The sequence below is a fragment of the Rhea pennata genome, chromosome 39 (genome assembly GCF_028389875.1).
Source record: "Rhea pennata isolate bPtePen1 chromosome 39, bPtePen1.pri, whole genome shotgun sequence".
In the NCBI taxonomy this organism is placed as follows: Eukaryota; Metazoa; Chordata; class Aves; order Rheiformes; family Rheidae; genus Rhea; species Rhea pennata.
The window spans coordinates 178,163-185,563 of record NC_084701.1 but is presented as its reverse complement, the minus strand read 5'-3'; the positions used below and the strand labels follow the sequence as shown (position 1 = coordinate 185,563).

General features: G+C 62.9%; 1 long non-coding RNA gene across 1 annotated transcript; it reads right to left on the bottom strand.

Moving 5' to 3' along the window:
- Positions 1-6,842: 6,842 nt before the first annotated feature.
- Positions 6,843-7,270, bottom strand: LOC134153086 (uncharacterized). The gene is made up of 3 exons (XR_009961113.1): positions 7,181-7,270; positions 7,005-7,060; positions 6,843-6,924 (listed from the first exon to the last, which is right to left on the bottom strand). It is a non-coding gene; the product is annotated as an uncharacterized LOC134153086 (long non-coding RNA).
- Positions 7,271-7,401: the final 131 nt, after the last annotated feature.

Below are 7,401 nucleotides of genomic sequence, written 5' to 3'. Positions count from 1 at the left end.
GGTGAACCGCGACGGAGGAAAAAAACGGGACAGCGAAACCCCCACCCCCACCCCTGGTTATCTGGGAAAAAAACGTGGTGCCAGCTCCTCGCCCTTTGCTTCTCTGCCTTTCTTCGCCTCCAACGCGGCGGTGGTGGTGGAGGAGACCTTCTCCACAGCGATGGTGGTGGAGGAGACCTTCTCCAGGGCAGTGGTGGTGGAGGAGATCATCTCCGGTGGCGGTGCAGGGGGTAGACCTTCTCCAGCAGCGGCAGTGATGGAGCAGACCTTCTCCACAGTGGTGGTGGTGGAGGAGACCTTCTCCATGGTGGTGGTGGTGCAGGAGACCACCTCCACAACGGTGGTGGTGGAGGAGACTTTCTCCATGGCAATGATGGTGGAGGAGACCTTCTCTGGTGGCAGAGACCCTTGTGCATGACCAGCGCCGTGGGGTTATATCCCACGAGATGCCCCCAAACCTCTCCGTTCCACCCCACCACGCCCCCCCCCCAATTCCCTCTGGGACATGAGCTTGGAGAAACTCCCCTTCCCCCCACTTGCTCCTCCGCATCCAAGCGAACCCGGACTCATCCCCAGGGAGGAGGAACTTCATCCGGCAGGAATTATATTTATTAAAATATTTATTTTGCAGGAAAACGAGCAGGGGAAGTGGGGTGGGGGTGGACGAGGGGGGGACCAAACCCCTCCAGGTATCCTGGGCCGCATGGATGCAGAGCCGGGAGGAAAACGCAGCCGGGGTTGGGTTTTTTTGAGGGGTGGGGGGAGGAGAACGATGAGGAAATGCAATAAAATCGTCCCTTCTCCACCTGCCTGGTTAATCCTTTCCTCGCCCCTCCCAGGTCGGACATGAGGATGTTTGCTTTTTGGGTGGGAAAAAAGGAAGAAAAAAAGAAATTTAAAAAAAACCCAAAATAAATAAATAAAACTCCAGAGCCCTTCCTGGGGCCATGGGTGAGGGCAGGGAAAACGGGGCAAAGGAGAGAGGGCGGCAGCGCGGGAGGGGTTTTCCTTCCTCCTCCTCCTCCTCTTCATCGCTGGTGGTAGGACAGGTGAGTAGGGTCCTTGCAACGCGGCGTTTCTAGGATTTTTATTATTTTTTGGGGGGGGGGGAGTGGGAAATGGAGGAGTGAAGATCTCCCCCTTCCTAGGAGACACCGTTCCTGGTGGGATTCTCCTCCCGGGTGTTTCTCCTCCGTGGACCAGCCGCCCGGTCCTGTCGCGCTCACCCACCCCTCACCCACCGCCACTGGAAGGGGGGGGGAAACCTTGATCCTGCTGCCTCCATCCCTTAGGAATGAGGGGAACGAAAAAAAAACACATCGGTCTGGAGAGCTTGAGTAGCTTTTTATGAAAAAAGCATGGCTTTTTATGAAAAAAAGCCCATTAGAAAAAAAAAACTACCAAAAAGCAAAGCGAGCAGATGCTGCATCTCCACCACCATCATGGTAGCCGCAACCACCAGCTCCTCCTCCACGAACACCGTGAGATTCCCCACTCCGGCCCCGTTGCACCTCGTTTTTCACGGGCGATGGGTGTGATAGCCAAAGCTGGTGAGATATCGTCTTTGATCGGGTTCAGCCAGGACAGGGCAAAATCTGCTGGGGAGGAGCGAGAATAAGGTCGTTTCATGAGGGAGGACGAGCTTGAGGGTGACCCTGGCATGGGCAATGCTCTTCCCAACCGGGGGACCCCCAAAAGGGTGGGAAGAACGGGGATGGTGAGAAGAGGCTCTACTGACGGTTACAGGTTAGGTGAGACCATGAGTCTGGGCCAGGGTCCATGCAGGGGGTCTAGGTGAGAGATGGGGCAACAGCGTAAGTCCACCTTAGATCCAGAAGATAGGACCAAGTATGGAGCCAGGTGCACCTACAACATGGAGAAACCCTGGATACTAATGAGCTGAGCTTAAATGCAGCTCCTGGGCTGGTGAGCAGAGGACAGAGGTCCCAGGAGAGGCCGGTCAGGGCATTTAAGGCTCTCTGATGGCCTTAGGGCCCTGGTGAAGTCAAGGGTGCAAGCCAAGGTGTCTACGCAGCATCGAAGATGGGTGGTTAGCGCTGGGGACGAAGGATCCTGTCTTCTCCCAGAAGACTAGATGGGCTCCTGGCTTCTGGAGAAGCTCTAGGTTGGTTGTAAGAGGAAGCCCTAAAGCTCTGGGTGTTGATGGGGAAGCCTACGCCTCTCCTGCGAGCAAGGAGTTGTCTCCTCTCTGTTGCCTGGTCTTGACTCTACCTTCTCTCTGCCTTTCCCCAAAGAGGCGAGCGGGACGGCGCGGCCGGAGGTCCGAGTCGCCGACCCAGCGGGTCACGGCTGACCTCAGCGACAGCAGCTCTTCGGTTGATCGTGACTTTGTCCGGAGGTTCGCGGAGCAGGCGGAGCACGGGCGAAGGGCCGACGCTGCCTGGGGGGAAGCGCTCGGGACGCCCCAGCTGCCGGGTTGCATCTGCGTGACCCGGCGCAACGCAACGCGTCCGGGTTTGCCCGTTACGAACTCGGCCGCATCCTGGAGGCGTCGCACCCGCTGGAAAGCTTCTCTGGATGCTCCTTGCTGGAGACCCTGGGTTGTGTTGGGCAGGAGGGTGGGGTGGGGGGGTAAAGAGGGGGAGGAAGAACCCCTCGTGATGGTGAGGGAAAGCCAGGAGGAAGGGGAAGGGGGGTCCTGACACCACGTCTGGAGTCTTCTCTTCCAGAGCGACAACACCTACAAGACCTTGCCGGACCCCAGGGCATCGAGATCCCGCGTTAGATGTGAGTCCTGGGGACCCCAAAGACGGGGAGGAGCTGTGGGGGTGCTGCACGAGCCCGGCTTCCCGTGGGGCTGAGACAAGGTCCCGGGGGGAGGAGCGGTTGCAACGGGACGCCCTTGTCCCGCAGCCCCCCCGTGCAGGTCCTGGATCTCCTTCGCTTTTCCAGACGAGCTGAGACAAGTCCAGAGATGCTCCAGGAGTCCCCGGGAGGAAGGGGGGGGGAAGGGGTCTCATTTGTCCATGAGGTCCATGGGGCAGAGGCTGGGCTCTTTGGGGAAGGGGGTAGAGGAGCAGCTGGGGGGTCTGGGCAGGAGAAGGACCCACTGCAGGTGACCCCAGATGCCTTTTCCCCACCCCGTCTCCGGCAGCGCAAGCGATAAAGAAGTGGCCTGAGGACACGTATGAGGACTGGAGCCCACCGGGGAGCTGCTTCTTTTCCAGAACGAAGGTGTGGAGGGTCACCAGCGACCCCGTGGGGCTGGGGAGGGGGGAGCTGGATCACCTACCCTGAGCCCCGCTCCACCCTCAACCCTGCAGGTGCCACCACAGAGGCCACTCAGGTTGACCTGGAGTCCGTGGACATGTCATCCGTGAGTCTGGGGGGCCTGGAGGTCCCCGCCCGCCCTGAAGATGCTTGGGGCAATCGAGATGTCCCCGCTCCCGTTTTCCCTCCCTCCCTTCGGCAGATCCGGAGGCCGGAGAACGTCCTCGTGCAGCTCCGAACCACGGTAGGACGCGGGGACCGGACGTTTCACCTCGTGGCCGTTGCTTCCTGGTTGTCCCCACTCAAGGGTCTGCCCAGGTTCTGCAGAAGAGCCCCACGGCTCCTCGGGGGGCTGTTCTGGGGGCCAGCACCCCACTTCTATGGACGCTTTGGGGGATTACCCCAACTTCCGCGGTCGCAACCCCCCTTCCAGCGGCGTTCCCACGCTTGTCGTCCCATTTCCGTTGGCACATCCGGGGCGTTGACCCCGCTTCCAGGGTATTGACCCAACTTCTGTTGGCATTTCTGGGGCACTAACCCAGCTTCCAGGGTTGTGACCCCGCTTCTGCTGCCTTTTCCCAGAGTTTTGGCCCCACTTCCAGGGTTTTGACCCTGCTGCCAAGGTTTTGGCCCCACTTCCAGGGTCTTGGCCCCACTTCCAAGGTCTTGGCCCCACTTCCAGGGTTTTGGCCCCGCTTCCAGGGTCTTGGCCCCGCTTCCAAGGTCTCGGCCCCACTTCCAGGGTTTTGGCCCTGCTTCCAGGGTTTTGGCCCCGCTTCCAGGGTCTTGGCCCTGCTTCCAAGGTCTCGCCCCCACTTCCAGGGTCTTGGCCCCGCTTCCAGGGTTTTGGCTCTGCTTCCAGGGTCTTGGCCCCGCTTCCAGGGTCTTGGCCCCACTTCCAGGGTTTTGGCCCCGCTTCCAGGGTCTTGGCTCTGCTTCCAGGGTTTTGGCTCTGCTTCCAAGGTCTCGCCCCCACTTCCAGGGTCTTGGCCCCGCTTCCAGGGTTTTGGCCCCACTTCCAGGGTCTTGGCCCCGCTTCCAGGGTCTTGGCTCTGCTTCCAGGGTCTTGGCCCCACTTCCAGGGTTTTGGCCCTGCTTCCAGGGTCTTGGCCCTGCTTCCAAGGTCTCGGCCCCACTTCCAGGGTTTTGGCCCTGCTTCCAGGGTTTTGGCCCTGCTTCCAGGGTCTTGGCCCCGCTTCCAGGGTCTCGGCCCCACTTCCAGGGTCTTGGCCCCACTTCCAGGGTTTTGGCCCCGCTTCCAGGGTCTTGGCCCTGCTTCCAAGGTCTTGGCCCCACTTCCAGGGTTTTGGCCCCGCTTCCAGGGTCTTGGCCCTGCTTCCAAGGTCTTGGTCCCACTTCCAGGGTTTTGGCCCCGCTTCCAGGGGTATTTCCAGGTCATGACCCCGCTTCCATTTGCCCTTTTGGGTCACGACCCCCTCCAGGGTGGTGACAGCGGCCGGTCCTCCCCTTCCTCTGGGGTCACCTCAAGGATGAGGAGAACTTCCCAGGGCCTCCACCCCTGCCCCAACAGGCGGGATGGAGCCACCATCCTCCCCAGCCCCGTCCCCTCCGCCCCACCCAGGGCTGGGCCCCCTCTGCCTCCCAGTGGAGGTGCTAGAACAGCTCTCACGGAACTGGTTTGTACTGGGATGGCCTCAACATGGGCTGGGAGTCAGAAGACGTTGAGGCCGCCAAGACCTGACCCCGCGCCACGTCCCTTTGCGCGCCCCGGGGACACCACGGTGCTGGCTGCCGTCAGCATCGCTGGGCACGGCGATCGTTTCTCTGCTGGGGAAAAAAACAGGCGAATCGGGTCAAAGGAGGAAAACTTGGGCTCTCCGGCTCCGCCCGCCACCCGCAGCGCGGGCAGGTGACGACCCTCGGCCTCTTCGGCAACCCTTCTGCAGGCAATGGGGTGGGGTGGGGGTGGTGGGGGGACACGGACCACCACCTGGGAACCCTCCGAGCGCGGCCGCTTGGGGGGGGGTGGTGTCCCCACTTCCCACGGGACCCGTGGGCCGTCTCCGTGCTCCTCCGAGAAGGTCTTCTCGCACCGAGTGAAGCGGCGGGTGCTTTGGACCCCCCACCACCCTGTTCGGCACCCACCCAGCCCCCCCCCAGCTGCCTCTCCCCCACCCCCACCCCATCATCCAGCTCCCCGAGGTTCCTCCCAGCCCGCCGCCGGCTCGCCCCCACCAGCGTCACCTGCCGTGGGTCACGGCGGAGCCACCTCCCCGCTTTTACCACCCTGATAAGCTGCAGAAGTTTCTAATTTTAGCAACGTCGCGAAGGGTGGGGGAAAGGTGCAAAGAGTCCTGGGAGCGGGCAGCGGGCACCTCCCCGCGCCGGCCGGGCTTGACGTCAGCCGGCCGCTCCCTGTCCCCACGCAGCACCCTGGGGTGGGAGCGGCGGCCGCCTTCCCGGAGGTGGCCAACGTCCTGGAGGTGGCCACCGTCAACCGTTCAGGAGGTGGCCTCCATCCACCATCCTGGAGGTGGCCAACGTCCTGGAGGTGGCCACCGTCCGCCGTCCCGGAGGTGGCCGTCCACTGTCCGGGAGGTGGCCACCATCCACCATCTCGAAGGTGGCCACCATCCGCTGTCCCAGAGGTGGCCACCATCTCGGAGGTGGCCACCATCCACCATCTCAGAGATGGCCACCATCCACCGTCCCAGATGTGGCTGCTGTCCCAGAGGTGGCCACCATCCACCATCCCAGAGGTGGTCACTGCCCCAAAGGTGGCCACCATCCACCATCCCGGAGGTGGCCACCATCCACCAGCCCGGAGGCGACCACCATCCCCCATCCCAGAAGTGACCACCATCTCCGGGCACGGCCCAACCATGGCGCTGACGAATGCCCAGGGCACCGAAAAGAAAAAAAAAAAACAGGGGAAAACATCCCCCCGCCTCCGCGTGCCCAGGGCGGGTGGGGACGGAGCCGGGAAGCAAAATGCCGGCGGCAATAAAATTAGTGGTTTATTCTCCTCCTCCAAACCGCGAAGAGGCGGAGGAGCTGGGAAGCCGCTTGCCCGTAAACAACAGTGCAAAGGGCGCCGTGGGGCGGGCAGCGGGCTCAGCACGCGCCCGTCCCGCCGGAGCGGCAGCGCTGAGCTGGGGCTCGGAGGAAGAAACCGGTTTTTCCCGACAGCCCGGCTCGATGACGGAGATGCGGGATGCTCACGGGGGTGCTGAGCCCGTCCCCGAGACCTCCTGTCCCTGAGACCTCCTGTCCCCAAGACATCCCATCCCTGAGACCTCCTGTCCCCGAGACCTCCTGTCCCTGAGACCTCCTGTCCCCAAGACATCCCATCCCCGAGACCTCCTGTCCCCGAGACCTCCTGTCCCTGAGACCTCCTGTCCCCAAGACATCCCATCCCTGAGACCTCCTGTCCCCGAGACCTCCTGTCCCTGAGACCTCCCATCCCTGAGATCTCCTGTCCCCAAGACATCCCACCCCTGAGACCTCCTGCCCCCAAGTCCTCCTGTCCCCAAGACATCTCATCCCTGAGACATCTCGTCCCCAAGACATCCCATCCCCAAGTCCTCCCACCCCCAAGGTGTCTCATCCCTGAGACATCCCGTCCCCAAGTCCTCCCATCCCCAAGTCCTCCCGCCGTGGGCTCTCGGCTCTCGGCCGCGTGGCTCCGGGTTCGGCTCGGGGGATGATGCTGGCGGGTCTCTGGATGTGGATCTGGGGAGGGAAGAGGAGGCCGTGAGGTCAGGCCAGCGGGCCCCCCACCCCGGGCAGGTCCCGGAGACGCCGGGACTCACCCTCTGCGAGGTGTCCACATTCTCCAGGCTGATGTAGATGTTGGGGGTTTCCGAGCCTGCAGGAGAAACGAGATCCTCAGCGGCTCCCCGGGCCGGGGGCCGGCGGAGGCTGCAGCCCCCCTGGGCTCGGTGCCACCCGACCCATCCCCGGTGCCTCGTTTTCCGTTGGTTTTTACCTTCCCAAGTGGCCGCTTGGTTGCTGGCGGCGAAGCCCTGGGGGCTGCTCCAGCTCTCGTCCTCGTTGTCGTACAGCTCCAAGCGGGACGACAGCTTCTCCCTGCACGCGGACACGGCTCCAGCGCCCGGCTCCTTCCCCGCTCTGCCCGCGGTGGGGCGGGAGGAGCAGGCAGGGGGCCCAGGCGTCCGGGCGCCTTCCCACCCTTCCCCGCGCCTTGCC